The following is a 16,875-nucleotide window of genomic DNA, read 5'->3' on the forward strand; positions in this document are numbered from 1 at the left end:
ACACGAATGTGGGTTTGGGCTCGAGTCCTGACTCTATCATATACTATTTGTGTGATTCTCAGTTTTCTCTTCTGTGAAATGAGAATTAGAGGTGGAAGAAATCATGGGATGCTGGTATACCTGGGTGAATCAATTAGAATAGAATAGAATAGAATAAAATAATTTGTAACATCATGGAAGAAATCATGGGATGTTGGTATGCTTGGGTGAATCAATTAGAATAGAATAGAATAGAATAATTTATAACATAAAGTACCTAGGAGAATTCCTGGAATCTAATAGGGATTCAATAAATATAAACTGCAGTATTTTTTCATGCTAAAATGTAAATTCTTCTCCTCATGAGTTTTAAATATGTACTGGAAACCTGTGAGGTTGCCTTTTACATGTAAATATGTTTTGTGAATTCACAAAATGAGACATTTTTAAATAAAAAGATATGGTATGAGGAGGAGAGAGCTTCAGCTATGCTTGGAGAATAGAAAGAGGTCAAAAGTGCATTTTGTTATAATTAAAAGACTAGAGAAAGAATGAGCAGATGGGTTCAGAGTTCCTGAGAAGGTTAATGGAGAGAGGGAAAGTTGAGGCAAAGCTGAGGCACCATATGTGGGTCTACCTGCTGAAGTAGGACTGAAAAAGCTTGGAAGGAGCCTTCTGTGCTGTGGGATGTTCCAAGGGTACTGGCTTCTCCATATTGTTTCTTGTATCCTCTTTTCCCTCAACTCCAAAGAAAGAAAAAAAAAAAAATAGCAAGAAGAGTTTCAAGCAGCCCAAACTCATCCCACCTCTGGCTCTGGGAAAGAATGAAAGGAGGCATTTTTCCTTGTTCAGAATGAGCTGAGGGTCTGTTCTGAAGCTGTTCTCCCTGAACAACTCTGCACATGTCCCTTCCCCACAGAAAGGAGTGAGGTGTCTCATGTGGATGAAGGAGGTTGTTACATAGACCGCAATTTCAATCCTGAATCAAAGGATCCTATGAAGTAGTGTAGCTTAGTTCAAAGCTATTAGTCAAAAAAGAATCTGACCTGCTCTCATACTGGTGAATAGGAGATAGAACTGGTCAAAAAGGAGGACTGAACCTCAAAGCCAGCTAAGGTGCTGCCCCTCAGGGAATCCAGTGGGATGCTAGTTTACCAAACTCAATGCAGTCCTCTTGATCTCTTGTTTCTATGCCTACAATGCCAGTCAATCTGTGGACCTTGATTTATGGAAGATGAGTAGACAATGTCCTTCTATTTGGGGCAGTTCTAACTTCAGTTTTATGACATCCTGTGTCTGAAGCTCTGCAGTGATTCCTGGTCCTCTTGAATGTTGAGTTCTTTCTGCACCAGTGCCTTATCCTGAACTCACCTCCCTGGTTTCTGATTTTTTGACTTTGTTTCCCATTTTCTCCTCTCTTTTGGCTTTTCTTTACTTGTCTCCAGGCTGTCTATTCAATGTATTCCTATAATGTGATTCGATCTTCATTACTGTATTTTCTTCCATAATTCTCATAGTCCTGGCTTTATAATCCTCTATTTCACAACCTGTTTTTGCTCAAGTTTCGATGTAACAAAAGAGGAGGATCCGTGGGACATCAGAGGGACTGTTCAGTGTTTTACAACAGAAGAGCAGGAGCATGGCGATCATGAAGACTGAATTTTTCTTCTAAGTGTCCTTACAGTGTTGTAACTTAGTTGAATCTGTGAACTGACAGTGCGTTATACCTTCAGGGTGTAGAGGTTGTGATGAGGGGAGGCACTGGAGGAGACCAGAAGGAAAGAACTTAATTAGATGGAATTGTGTGATTTTTGAATGGAAGAAACCTTCCCTTCTGTCCTTCACCCTTCTGCCTATACTTCTTGCGCTCATTGACGGTTATCCAGAGTTCACCTGAGCTCGACCTGTACATGAGATGAGCTCCTTACTATTTTATTACCTACATGTCATTCTGCCATTTGATGTTTATTAAGTGTGGTGTTTTGTTATTATAGACAACACTTTCCAGAGACCCAGTGTGACAGCAAAAGCCGATTCAAGTCTCACGTTCAGCAGCATTTTGGAAAGAATATAGTGCTTTTCACTGTTTAATTCCTACCTAATCCTTGATGTAAGTAAATGCTCTCTGATTTCTTTAAGATGTTTTTGACTTCCTTAGGTACAATTTCATCATTATCTGACAGCGTATTAAAGATAACATAACTCCATATTGGCTTTCTATTTTTTTTAGAAGCAAAACAGAAGAAATGAGTGATTCTGAAGTATATAAACATATATACAGGGTGGGACAAATGTAGATGTACAGTTTTTTGTATGGAAAATAATATAATAATTAATAAGTAATAATACAAGAATAAATTTTTTATAGTTTCTTTTAGCTTTTTAATTTTATTGTTCAAATACATTTGTATCCATTTTCCTGCCACCACTTTCCCCTGCCCCACTCACCCTGACCTCCCTCCCTCAGTCCTTCCCCACTTTGGCTTTGGCTGTGGGCTCTTTATACATGTTCCTTGATTTGACCCTTCCCCTTCTTTTCCCTGTTACTGCCTTCCCTCCTTCCATCTCGTTACTGTAGGTTTGTGTTTTCTTTCAATATTGCTGGTTATATTTTCCTTGCTTGTTTGTTTTGTTGATTAGGTTCCACTTATAGGTGAGATCAGATGGTATTTGTCTTTCACCACCTGACTTATTTTGCTTAGCATAATGCTCTCCAGGTCTATCCATGATGTTGCAGAGGGTAGTAGCTCTTTCTTTCTGCTGTGTAGTATACCATTGTCTAAATGTACCATAGTTTTTTGATTCACTCATTTACTGATAGGCACTAATGTTGCTTCCAGCATTTGGTTACCGTAAATTGTGCTGCTTTGAATATTCGAGTGCATAGGTTTTGGGATTCTTAGAGTATAAACCCAGTAGTGAAATTGCTGGGAGAAAAGGCAGTTCCATTTTTAGATTTTTGAGGAAATTCCAAATTGCTTTCCACAGTGGCTGCACCAGTCTGTGTTCCCACCAACAGTGTCCTAGGGTTCCCTTTCTCCACAGCCTCGCCAGCACCCATTGTTTGTTACTCTGTTTATAATGGCTATTTTGACAGTGTGAAGTGGTATCTAATTCTGGTCTTAATATGTATTTCTCTGATGGCTAGTGATGCTGAGCATCCTTTCATATGTCTCTGGGCCCTGTGTATGTCCTCCTTGGAGAAGTGGTTGTTCAGGTCCTTTGCCATTTATTAATTGGACTGTTTGTCTTCCTGGAGTGGAGTCATGTGAGTCCTTTATATATTTTGCAGATCAAACCCTCTTCTGAGGTATCATTGGCAAATATATTGTCCCATATGGATGGTTCCCTTTTAATTTTGCTGATGTTTTCTTTAGCTGTGCAAAAGCTTCTTATTTCGAGGAAGTCCCATTTGTTTACTCTTTCCTCTCTATCTCTTCCCTTGCTCTAAGGAACATATCGGTGAAAATATTGCTGTGTGGAATATTTGAGAGTTTCCTGCCTATGTTCTCCTCTAGGACTTTTATGGTGCTGTGACTTATATTTAAGTCTTCTATCCATCTTGAGTTTATTTTTGTGTATGGTGTAAGTTGGTGGTCAAATTTTAATTTTTTGCATGTCCAGATCTCCCAACACCATTTGTTGAAGAGGATATTTTTACTCCATTTTATGCTTCTGTGCCCTTTGTTGAATTTTAATTGACCATAGAGACATGGATTTATTTCTCAGCTCTCTATTCTGTTCCATTGATCTATGTGTCTATTCTTATGCCAGTACCAGACTGTTTTGATGACAGCAGCCTTGTAATATGTTTGATGTCAGATATTGTGATCCCTCCTACTTTATTCTTCTTTCTCAAAATTGCTGCGGCCATTTGGGGTCATTGAGAGTTTCATATAAATTTTTTACCTGTGAAATACTTCATTGGTACTTTAATAGGGATTGCATTGAATATATCAATTGCTTTGGGTAGGATGGACATTTTGATGATGCCAATTATTCCAATTCATGAACACAGTACATGCTTCCATTTATTTGTTTCTTCCTTAATTTTTTTCTTCAGGGTTGCATAGTTTTCTGCATATAGGTCTTTTACCTCCTTGGTTAAGTTTATTCCTAGGTACTTTACGTTTCTTCTTGCTATAGCAAATGGGATTCTTTTCCTGATTTCTGATTCTGATATTTCATTGTTGGTGTACAAAAATGCCTTTGATTTCTGAATATTGACTTTATATCCTGCTGTTTTGCCAAATTCACTTATTAGGTTGAGGAGATTTTTAGTGGAGTCTATGGGGTTTTCTATGTACGCTCTCATGTCATCTTCAATCAATGATAGTTTTACTTCCTCCTTTCCAATTGGATGCCTTTTATTTCTTATTCTTGTCTGAATGCTGTGGCTAGGGCTTCCAATACTATATTAAATAGAAGTGGTAAAAGAGGACAGACAACCTTGTCTTGTTCTCAATCTTACTGGAAAAGCCTTTACTTTTTACCCATTGAGTATGATGTTGGCTGTAGGTTTTTCATATATGGCCTTTATTATGTTGAGGTATGCCCCCTTTATTCTCACTTTTCTGAGTGTTTTTATCATAAATGGATATTGTACCTTAAATGCTTTTTCTGCATCTATTGATACCATCATGTGGTTTTTGTCTTTCCTTTTGTTTATGTGATATGTTATGTTTATTGATTTGGGAATATTGAACCATCCTTGAATCCCTGGGATGAATCCCACTAGATCATGGTGAATGATCTTTTTAATGTATTGCTGGATGTGGTGTGTCAATATTTTGTTGAGGATTTTAGCGTCTATGTAGCGATATTGGCCTGTAGTTTTCTTTGTTGTGTCTTTATCTGGTTTTGGGATTAGGATGATGCTGGCCTCATAAAGAGTTTGGGAGTCTTCCCTCTTGGATTTTTTGGAATAGTCTTAGAAGGACAGGGGTGAGCTCTTCCTTAAATGTTTTGTAAAATTCCAAGTATCATATCAGGGCTTCCTTGTATGTTACTACTTGTTTCTCTCTTGCTGCCTTTAGGATTCTCCCTTTGTCTTCGATATTTACCATTTTAATTATGATGTGTCTTGGAGTGGGCCTCTTTGGATTCCTCTAGAATGGGACCCTCTATGCTTCCTAGGCTTGTGTGACTTTTTCCTCTCCTCCAATTAGGGAAGTTTTCCATCACTGCTTTTCCAAACAGGTTCTCTATCCCTTTCTCCTCTTCTTCTCCTTCTGGTATCCCCATTGTATGGATATTATTACATTTCAGGTTGCCCTGCATTATCCTAAATGCCTCTTCATTGTTTTTGAGTCTTTTTTCATTTTCTTGCTCTATCTGGTAGCTTTTTATACCTTGTCCTCCAGCTCACTGAATTGATCCTCTGCTTCATCTAGCCTGCTTTTGATTTCTTCTGTTGTGTTCTTCAATTCAGAAGTTGTATTCTTCATTTCCTCTTACCTGTTATTGATAGTTTCTATGTCCTTTTTCACGCTGATATAGCTCGCAGTAAGTTCCTTGTAGTTTCCCCTGCAGTTTTTTTGTAATTCTCCCTGAGCTCACTGAGCTCATTGAGCTTCCTTATAACCATTGTTTTGAACTCAGTATCTGATAGTTTACTTGCCTCTATTTCATTTAGTTCTCTTTCTAAGGATTTCTCCTTTCCCATTGATTTGGGGATGTTTCTTTGTCTTCCCATTATTTGTGAGATCCTTCTTTTTTGCTTCTCTTTCTTAAATTGATCTGTCTTGATTTTCTGACTTTGTGGTGTGAACTTCTATGGTAGGAGAGTGCTGTTTTTTCTTTCTGGACCTACCTCTGATGATGTCAGATGTTGCCCCTGTCTAGTCCATTCTGCCTCCGCCTTTGCTGGAGACTAGTGTAAGTGGCTGCAAATAAAAATTTATTCATTGGCCTTTTAGAAGGCTCTTTGGGTCTCTAGCCATCTATCTCTGGCAGAGAGCACCCTGCAGCTTGTCACAACTGGCTGTTTTCTGTGTACTCTTTGGGCTCTGGTGGTGTAGGCTGGGGATCTCCGCTTATGGTTTAGACTCCGCTCTTCTCAGGGGGATCCAACTGACTGACCCTTTAAATATCCCTCTGATTCTGCTGTCTGTGAGTGCCTGCCTGTCTTCTTGAGTATCTACCACACTCTTCACCAGTCAGGTTGTGCCAAAGTTGATTACTCTGTCTGTTCGAGGTAAAAGGTTCCTCTCTCACTTTGTTCAGTTGTTTATTCCTGGTGATTACTCCACAATTTAGTTGTAATTCCAGGTTGGTCCTGGGAGGACGTCACTGTGAATTCCATTCACTCCTCCCTATGTTGGCTTTCTATTCTGAGCTATCCCCCTTCATCTCTTTCTCCTTATTGTTCAGTCTATAAGGTTTGTGTCATATTGGTCAAAATGTTATTTTTAGCTAAAGTATATCATTTACATAATCTAAAATCCTTCTTAAAAATGAAAAACTGTGGTCAATATAATGGAGTAATGATAGGTAAGTGATGAAATTCAGAGTTATAGGGCATGTATCTTATGAAAAATAAGCAGCCATTAAAAATCATTGATATCATGATTTCAGAAAATGTTTAATAGCATAAAAATGCTTTCTATATAGCCTAAGAGAAAAGAGCAAGATGTAAGGCCAGATAGTATAATTTATAATAGGTAAAAACTTAGCAAGTGTATATGAAGGAAAATGCCAAATGTTATAAAGTGTACATCTAGTTGAAGCTTATGGTTGATTGTGTGTATTTTCCTTTTTGTATTTCTACACTTTTCAAATTTTCTTTTTTACATGTGTATTATATTATAATTAAAATATAAATAGTATAATTTTTTAACCTCTTATAATACCTTTTCAAGTTACATCTTCTAGTTGTACCACTTCTCTAGAAGTCTCCTCTCTTTTATATTCATTACAGTTTGTATCTTTTAAATAATGAATTATTTGTATGTACATCTGAGTAGCTTTCATTAGCAACATATTTAATGCTATTTCCTTGTTATTTACATGTATAGTTTAATGTGTTTATAAGAAACAATACATAGAGCTGCTTGGAATACAATAACCAGAAAGGCAGTTTTGTTTTTCTGTTTGTTTTGTTGCTTTTTACTCATGGTGTTTTTAGAAGCAGAACTGCCAAAAAGTGCAGGATTTATTGTGCGCTAACAGTCAGAAATCAAAGTAAAATGTAATTTGGAGAGAAAATGAATGGTTATGTAGTGCTTTGCTAGGTACTTCCATGTGTACTTCATTTACTCCTTTTCACAGATGAAGACATGGAGCCTCAGTGAGGCCACAGGACTTGCCATAGGATATAGGGGTAGTAAGTGCTGCTTCTTCTTGACTTGACTCTTCTACTTTATTTGCTCATGAACAAATCTATCTGGCAGCACGTGTACACTTGGAAAGAACAACCAGACAATCATATGTAAATTTGATTCATGCTTTGTCAGGAAAGCATGACAGAAATGCATGTGTACAAGCATTTTTTATATTTGTCATTTTATATGACAGCAACTTTTTTGTGTATATTATATGTAAATTCTGTGTTTTCTGAGAACAAATGCTTTCCTTTTCAATTCTCTGTAATTACTGGTGCACAGTGTTTTCAATCCAGGTTCTCAATAGGTGCTCCTACTTAGCCATTAAATCTTAGTATTCTGTGTTACTCATAGCAAACTACTTTTTTGGATCTACAGATGGCTTGGTACATTTTGTTATGTTAGGATTTTCTGTAGATGGAGAATAGCTAATAAGACAACAAAGATTTTCAGACAATCAAAACAATTAGTGTGGAAGCTACAGCTATAACTCATGTGTACCTTCAAAAAACTGAAAGAATTAAAGTTGACTTATTTTGTAGTTAATTTTTATATGGTAATGGTAGAAAATGCACATGTTGTTAATGTTACTTGTATAGGTACTTTTTAGTAGAGGAACCAGAAGTCAGTGATATTTTCTGAGGTGTTAAATTGTAGTCCATTGAATTACAAATAGATTGCTGAATTACAAATAAGGACGCTTTGTTAAAGTCAGTTAAACAAAGTTATAGTAATTAAGTCATCAGTGACAAGTGCATATGATAGTCCTTAGATTCCAAGTATATTGTTAAATCAGAATTTTGACAAAATCAGTAAGAAAATGGTAATAATCGAAGCACCCCAACACAACCAAAGCTACTAGACCTTCTCTTTATGCATTTTTACTTATTTTATTTAGCAAAACTTTATGTACTTCCTAGAATTAGTTGATATAGTAATTAACTGAATATCTAATTATGTCCTGGGTGCTCTGCTGGATGTAACACAAAATGCAAAAATAAAATAAAACACAGTTCCTAGAATCTAGGATGTTAAAGTCTAGTATATTAGTAGTATATCAACAAGGATATAAATAATAGTAAATGAAGATGAGGAAAGGAGAGGGGACAATGTGCTGTGTATAGAATGAGTCAGTCTAAAAACTCCAAAGCATTCTATCAAGTCATCCAGAGGCAACAAATCCTGCTAGCCAGATGGTGGTGAGGGGGGTTTTCACAACATTTCCCTCCACGATGTGTAATGTTTATAAAGCCGTGAGCCATGTAGTTCTGTCCCAGAGCAGTATTGTGTGCAAAGAAACTCAGCTACCAGCAGTAAATATAGAATATCTCAAATACTTTATCTATCTATCTCAAATACCAGGAAAGGTACAAATAATTGTCAGAAGATTTCCTCAAAATCTCCCTTTTCTCTTTCCCACGAGCTGCATTTATACCTTGCAGCTATTCTCAAACTTATTTTCTGAGCCATTTCCTCTGCCCTCAGTTTGGGCTGTCTTCATTTTCCTCTGCCCACCGTCTCCTTCTCCTTATAATTGACTCTGTTAGGTCCTTTCCCTCCTCCTGACAACTCACAGACTTTTGCTCTCTCTGTGGGTTCTCTGACGATTCTCCGTTACTAATGCCAAAAGCAGTGTTTTCTTTTGACATCTCTTCTCAGAACACGAGGGAGGGGAAGAAGCTGGGTAAAGTCAGAATGTTCTTTAGCAGGCTGGGAAAATCCCTAAATCAGTTGTAAACCTACCAAATCTGAGATCCTACATATTATGCCTGTAATCTCTTGTCTATTGAATTCTTCATTCAGAGTGTTGTTGCTTATACATTTTTGTATATCTGTTGTTGCACTTTTCATTGCAGCTTTGATTCACTCAGGAAAGAGCTTTGACTGTAGAAATGTAGGCCAAGATCATGCATATTTAGGATGTCATTCATATGGAAGATAAAAGACAAGAATCCTGTTATAAACATTCTCTTTCCTTTATCTATTCTAGTATTATAGGTATTGGTACTTCGATTTTTTTGTTTTATATGGCAAAAAGTGGATTCTTTCATATTAATATTCATGGGCATATTTACATAGGACAGAAATCAATAAACCATCATTAAGAGATTATTTACCAAAATATGTTATTTTCCAAAATTGATTCAATAAGTACACAGCTATGACAATCAGCATGCATATTATAGAAATGAATTTGATGAAGTATTCATGGATTATGGGCTGAGAGATGAGTTTCTGAATAGCTAGGGGGCTCTACTACTATGCTGGTTGACTAATTATATACATATACATGTATATATGTAATATATATAATACACATAATTGTTTTAATAATGACATGGGATACAGAAAAAGAATTGCATAAATACTATAAAACATCTCATCCATGTTCTTTTCCACAAAATTCCTCTTCAAACCAGAAATGCCAAAAGGCTAAAAACTAGTGAATGTGAGCTTCTCCCCAGTGTTTGCTTCCACTGGCTCTTGTTGGAAGTGCTAATAAACTGACAACTCACACAAAATCCAGCACACAGTAGTCACTCAAATTTTTACTGAATGAAAAATGACACCCTGCAAATCAGAGCACAGAGGATGCCAGGTAGGAAGGAGCTGAGTGTATCCTGTTCATTTATACACTGCATAATCACAGAGAAGCTGAGGATGATTCATCTGAAAGACCTATTTAAGGAAGGAAGTGAAAGTCAGAGGCTAAAAAATGACCCATAATCAGGTGCTGACAGTTGTGTGTTGAAAGGTCTATGTAAAGCCAAACTTTCCAACCACAAAAAGGGACCTGCTCTGTTTAACATTTTGGAGTGAAGAAATTCAGGGGAAAGCTGAGCTGAGATGAAAGGTCAAGAAATAGTTTCAACTTTCATGCTTGACACAGAGAAATGAAAGAAATCTACTGAATAAATTAAACAAATAAATGTCCAATCATGCATTTAATTTGAATTCCCATGAAAATTTGTAGAATTTGTAAGAAGACTCCAAAGTTTATTTTTGATACAAGGTAGGCCATCTCATATGCCAAAAATTGAAATGCCCCATGAAATCGTGTACAGATGACTCAACGATTCAAGGGCAGAATGTTCAGATTGTCTTTGGTTGATGTTCCCTGCTGCTTCTTCGTCAGTTAATATATGCATTTATTCACTCATTCATTTCATCTTTTTTTAAAAAAAAATTCAACATATAATTCGTACTTACTCCATAACAGGCATTCTGTTAGGTTTCAGGGATACAAAAATGTGCCTCTCTCTGTTAAGGAATTTACAGTCTGGCTTGTGAGACATGAAAAGCAATTTTAACTGTATAATGCTGTAAGTGCTATGACAAAAATAAGCCCAGAATGCTACTTCGATGGGGGGAATCTAAGAAGGCTCCCAGGACCTATAAATGCATGAGCTGAGCTTGGAGTGAGAATGGGTTTAACCACATGAAGGATAGGAACTAGAGCCTGGTTGTTAAATGCATAGATTCTACAGCCAGGCTGTCTGGGGTCAAGTCTTGGTTTTGCCAGAAACTATGCATGACTGCAGGCAAACGTCCCTCACTTTTCTCCGTAAGTGAGGAAAATAATAATACCTACCATTTACCCATCCCAGGATTGTAAGGATGAATATATGAGTTAATATTTCCAAAATACTCTGAACAGTATCTGTCTCACCTAATGGTTACATGTGTTACAGATAAAGAGGTTGAGAGGTGAGTGTCCTAGGTACCAGGCATAGCTGTCATAGTGGCCAGGATGCTGTATTTAGGAAAGGGTTAAGAATAGAAGGTAAGGTTCTTAACTGAGGAGGGTGAAGAATAAGGTTGAGAGGTATGAAGGCTCTGTTGAACAGTGTGGATTTTATCCTAGATTCTGTAAAGATCCAAAGACTTGAAAAGATTAGATTCATATTTTAAACATTTCATTATGGAAATGCTGTGCAGAGTGGATTGTAGGGTTGGAGGCAGCTCTGGAGTCAGGGAGACAAATTAGAACAATGTTTTCCCAAATTTTCCAGTAATAAGAAGCACCTGTGGGTGTTTTTAAACATACAAATTCCCAGGCCCATTCTTGGGAGATTCTGACTGAGAAGATTTGGGAAAGGTCCAGTAATCTATGTTTTTAAAAAGCGTGAAAACAGCCCTGGCTTGTGTGGTTCAGTTAGTTGGAGCATTGTCCTGTGAACCAAAGCGTTGCGGGTTGGATTCCTGGTCAGAGCACAAGCTTGGATTGCAGGTTTGATCTCAGTCAGGGCATGCGAGAGAGGCAACTGACAGTGTTTCTCTCTCACATCGATGTTCCTCTCGCACATGGATGTTCCTCTCCCTCCTCCCTTCCCTTCTCTCCAAAGTCAAGAGGCATGGGTGAGGATAAAAAGAAGAAAGCATGAAAACATATGCTTCCTGTCTTCCGATGACTCCTGTCTTCAGAGAGATTCTGCAACGTAGTGGCATTGAAGTGAGGACTAATGAGGACCTAAAGCAAAGTAATATAAATAATGTGGTTGGATATTAGGGGACAGATTTCAAAGGCAAGAAACAATAAGAGTCAGTGACTGATATAACAGAACCAAGGATGACACTCAGATTTTTGGCTTGGGTGATGGGGCAGAATTTGAAAGAAAAGTATGCCTGGCAGTGAGGTTAGAAGGTTTAGATTTGGACAGATTGAGTTTGGAGTGTCAGTGAGAGGAAAGTCCAGTCAGAGTTTGCTTATACATGCCTGAGGTGCAGGGTAGACATTTGGGCTGGAGACATAAAAGGGGAAACCATCACACAGGTAGTAATTGAAGCTTGGCAAACACCAACATTTAATTGGTGGGTAAGGGAACAAAATCTCACTTTATTCATTCATTCACTTATGCATTCAATCATTCATTCAAGAAACCAATTTTAAATGCATGTTTTATGCCATGCACCATGTTACACACTTTTTCCATAAAGGTGACTGTGAAAAAATAGCTAGGAGGAATATAAGGCAAAAAGTAGTGTCACTGAAAACAAGGGAGAAGGTTGTGTCAAGTGATGCCAAGACACAGAATGAGATAACGAGGGAAATAATGGGTTCTCTGGGTTTAGGAAAAAACAAGAAGGCCATTGATAATTTAGGAGAGAATAGATTCTGCTGAGTGGTGGGTAAGAAAATTGAATTTTAGACACAACTTCAGACATGAATGAGTAGTGAAGAAGTGAAGGATGAAGAGAGATAAATATAGTAGACTCCAAAAGTGGTTACACAATATTCCCCTATCTGTATGCATGCCCCGTTGCAGTGTTTCTTTGCAGTTATTCCCATCAAAAGGATGAATCTATGTCTTCACTCTTTAATCTGGACTTGGTCATGTGACTTGCTATGACCAATGGGACATTTGCAAATGTGATGGAAACAGAAACTTGAAAAACCTTTGTGCATCGGGGCTTGCCTTTCTTGCTGTTCTTGGGAACCCTGTGACTGCCACCAGGTAAAAATAAACCTGGATTAATTTTCTGGAGACTGGTCAATCATCTTTGTCACTCCCCTGGCAGCCAACATCAACTTACAGCAAGCAACTGTCACCAGACATTGAGCAAGATATTGAGTCAGCCCCTGGCCAACCTACCCACTGACTTTGGCTGTGGAGTGAGCCTAGCCAATCCTAGCAAAACTACCCAGCAAAGACCAGCCTAAGTCACTGACCCACATAAAACTGACTATTGTTTCAAGCCACTCAGTTCTGCGGGTAGTTTCTTACAGAAAAAAAACCAATTGATAGAATAAGATATTGCCTGAGTGTCAAAGATTTCAAGATTCTAAATTATCCTGGGGTGTGTACATGTCTCTGGGCTGGATTGGAGGTCAGAAAAGCTTTGGTTGTCCTTAGTCTCTTTTCTCTTTCTAACACACTGCCCCAGGCAGAAACAATAAAAGCAGTACTCAGGAGTGGAATGGCTAAGTCATATAGTATTATTGATTTATGCCACAATATGGATGAACCTTAAAATAATTATGCTGAGTGGAAGAAGCCAGACCAAAAAGAAGTACATACTATGTATGTATGTCATTTCTATAAAATTCTGGAAAATGTACACTTACTTATAATGATGGAAAGCAGAGCAGGGATTGCCTGGGGATGGCACAGAGGAGGGAGGAATGGATTACAAAGGGTGATGGAGAAAGTTTTAGGGACAATAGATAGATTCATTATCTTGCTTGTGATGCTAGATTTGTGAGTATATATTATATATTGAGTACATATGTCAAAACTCATAACACTGTACATTTTAGAGATGTGCAGTGTAATGTACATCATTACACATCAAAAAAGCTGCTAAAGAGAAAAAAAAGGAATAAATAAATCATTATGATTTTTCTTCCTATTCATAAGTATGGTAGCAGAATAATATCTCTCCCCCAAAGATATTCATGTCTTTATCTCCCAATCTGGAGATGTAAGTGGAAAAGTGTAGACCTGTGTATATTTTTACTTTACATGGCAAAGGAACTTTGCAGGTGTAATCAAAGGTATGGATTTTAACATCAGATTATCTTGAATTAATTGCATGGGTCCAGTCTAATCACATGAGCCTTTAAAAGGGTGAAAACACTTTCTTGGTTGGGTCGGAGAGATAAAAGAGAGGAGCAGAGCCTTGGCTGGGTAGCTCAGCTGGTTAGAGCATCATTCCATACAGCAAGTGATCACTGGTTTGATTCCCCATCGGGGCACATACCTAGGTTGCAGGTTCTATCTCCAGTTGGGGCATGAAACCAATTGAGTTTCTCTCTCTCCCTCTTTCTCTAAAATCAATAAACATGTCCTTAGTGAGGATTAAAAAAAACCCCAACAAAAACAGAAGAGAAGAAATTTGAAAGCCTCCACCTGCTACTTCTGGTTTTGAAGCTAAAGAAGGGACCATGAATCAAGGAATATGGTGGCTTCTAGAAGCTAGGAATGGGCCTCAGTTTACAGAAAGCAAGAAGACAAAGGCTTTAGTCTTGTCATTACAAAATGCAGATAATCCAAATGAACAAGAAACAGATTCTCCCTTAAAATTTCCAGAAAGAAATGCAACCAGCAGACACCTTAAGTTTAGCCATGGTTCACTGTTGACCTATTAAACAAAATACTTAGTGTGTGTTGTTTTATGACACAAAATTTATGGTAATTTGTTATAACGGTAATAGAAAATATGTAAAATTTTCATGGGCAGAACATTGAACTTGTGGGCAATAGCAGCTGTTTCAATGATGTGTTTCCCAATCATAAGTCACAAGTAATTAGGAGGTGATTGTATTTTGCCCGCTTTTGTTTGCTTCCATTTTAGTAACTTGCTTGACTTTTAAAAGGCTACTCTGCCACTCAGGTATGCTTCCATAGGCTGGTTGTGGGAGCTTAGTTCTTCTAATCCCTAGTCTGAACCATACACGGGTGAAATTTTCCACCAACTATAGAAATATTCTCTCATTAAACACTGGTCCCATCAAGCATCCCTATTGTAAACAATTTCTTATTTTGTTTTATTTTATTTTAATTTTTTGTCTCTGTGTATGTGTGTCTAGACTTTGAACACCAACAGACACTATGGGAAAGTAGTGTATACTTTGCCAGACACCAATTATCTCTTAAGTTTTTGAAGACTGGAAAACAGACTGCCTGGTCTAAATACGGGCTCTACCTTTCTATGAGTTGTTTAGACACTGTGCCTTAGTTGTCTCATCTGTAAAATGGGGACAATAGTGGTACACTGAAAGTAAGGATTTAATAAGGTCTACCCACATAAAACACTTTTAGCAATGCCTGGTACATGTAAGCACTCAGTGAATGCTGAGTTGTTAATAATGAGATGATGATGTGATGATGTCTTTGCTATAAGGAACATTTTTATCACAATAATGAATTCATATGTCCTAACTTCATATGTCTTAGCAAAAGAGACCTCAGTGTGCCTCTCTTGTGTGCCTGTCCTGCTAAAAAGATGCAGATCACTTCCTGTGGCTTTTTTGCCCTCAAAGTTCCTGTTTCTTCTGAGTCAGAAGCAGGAAGAGAAAATTCACATAGGGGTGTTTGCTGAACACAGTAGAATTTTGTCCAATGACTTCTTTTCTCCCAACTGGAAGGGTGAGTTGCTAGAGCGGGCGCTATTCTTTTAACTTTTCCCATCTTTTCAGCTTTTCCCAAATGGCCTGGATCTCCATACTGAGCCTTTCCTCATCAGTGCATGATGATGAGTCAAAAGATTCCTGAAGTTTTGTTGTCTCTGAAAATAAAACAGAACATTCCAACCAAACCATTTGCAATTTTATTACATATCAGCTTTCCTGTGTGGCATTTGTTTGAGGAAAGGCCCTCTTGCATATGACAGATTTGGTTTTAGAAAATTAAATAAGATTAATATGATCTGATTTAAGAGAAGGAAAAGAAACACTATGTGATAGAAGAATTATTTTTAATGAACTTATTTTCATGGCTCTGAGTGCACAGAAGAAGAAAACATATGGATGGTATTGCTAAGTTAGTAACATATTTGCTCCAGGCTCTACATGCAGTTTATTAGACTGGGCACCCAACTCCTTGGTCTTCACTTTTTTTAAAATTTAATAATTTTTAATTGTATTTTTGATTACCATTTAGTCCTCTTATACCCCCTTCTACCACCTGCAATCACCACACTGTTGTCCATATCCATGAGTCCTTTTTCTTTTTTGCTCCATCCCTCCATCCCCTCCTCTCCTCCCACCCTTAGCTGTCAGCCTGCTCTCCATCTATGAGTCTGTCTCTATTTTGCTTGTTAGTTCGGTTTGTTCATCAGATTCTACATATGAGTGAAATCACATGGTATTTGTCTTACTCTGACTCGCTTATTAAAAATACAGAACGCTTCATGAGTGTGCATGTCATCCTTGCGCAGGGGCCATGTTAATCTCTGTATCACTCCAATTTTAGTGTATGTGCTGCTGAAACAAGTCTTCACTTTTGAATGGAGGGCTGCAAGAGAGGCTGTCTGACATATGGAACAGTCTACTGAAAATAAAGTAGCATGATTAATGTAGGCAATTTTCTTCACTGTGGTTACAAGATGGCTAGGGCTTCTAAATTTACACCCTGTACATTGAAGTGGAAGTGGATGCCAGATCTAAGAGCTCTGTGTGGGCAGCCTTAACAGTGGGTATTTCAATTTGACAATTTTGTTAGTTGCCATAGTAATTGTTACAATCATGTGGTTTGTGTGGTTTTTGTTATACTGAACACCTATTAGAATCACCCAGTAAGCAATAGCATTTTACTTTATTGCTTTTTCTCTGCATTTTCTTAGAGAAAAACAATAACGTGTGGTCAGATTTTAAGTTGAATTAAAAACAAAACAAAATGAAAAGATCACTTGCACATCTTTATGTAAAGCATGTTCATTTCCTTATTATTTTTAATCAGTTTTATTTAGTACAGAAATCATCAGGATGTGATTTTATTTTCCAAAACAAGGTCCTAGAAACCAAGGTTACAAAGCTTCACAAAAAGAAGAACAGGAAACTCCCTTCTTGTTATGAATGTGTTGTGTCAGCACGATGCTGCTCAAGTTCAGACTGAAATTTAAGCTGATTCGA

At 37.6% G+C, this 16,875-nt stretch overlaps 1 pseudogene; it reads right to left on the reverse strand.

Annotated features, from left to right (window-relative positions):
• Positions 1 to 16,136: 16,136 nt before the first annotated feature.
• LOC129076088 (uncharacterized) lies at positions 16,137 to 16,236 on the reverse strand (annotated as a pseudogene).
• Between the last annotated feature and the right edge of the window lie 639 nt (positions 16,237 to 16,875).

Source organism: Pteronotus mesoamericanus, unplaced genomic scaffold (assembly GCF_021234165.1).
Source record: "Pteronotus mesoamericanus isolate MK-2021 breed Mesoamerican mustached bat unplaced genomic scaffold, CSHL_Meso_final contig_56, whole genome shotgun sequence".
Lineage (NCBI taxonomy): Eukaryota > Metazoa > Chordata > Mammalia > Chiroptera > Mormoopidae > Pteronotus > Pteronotus mesoamericanus.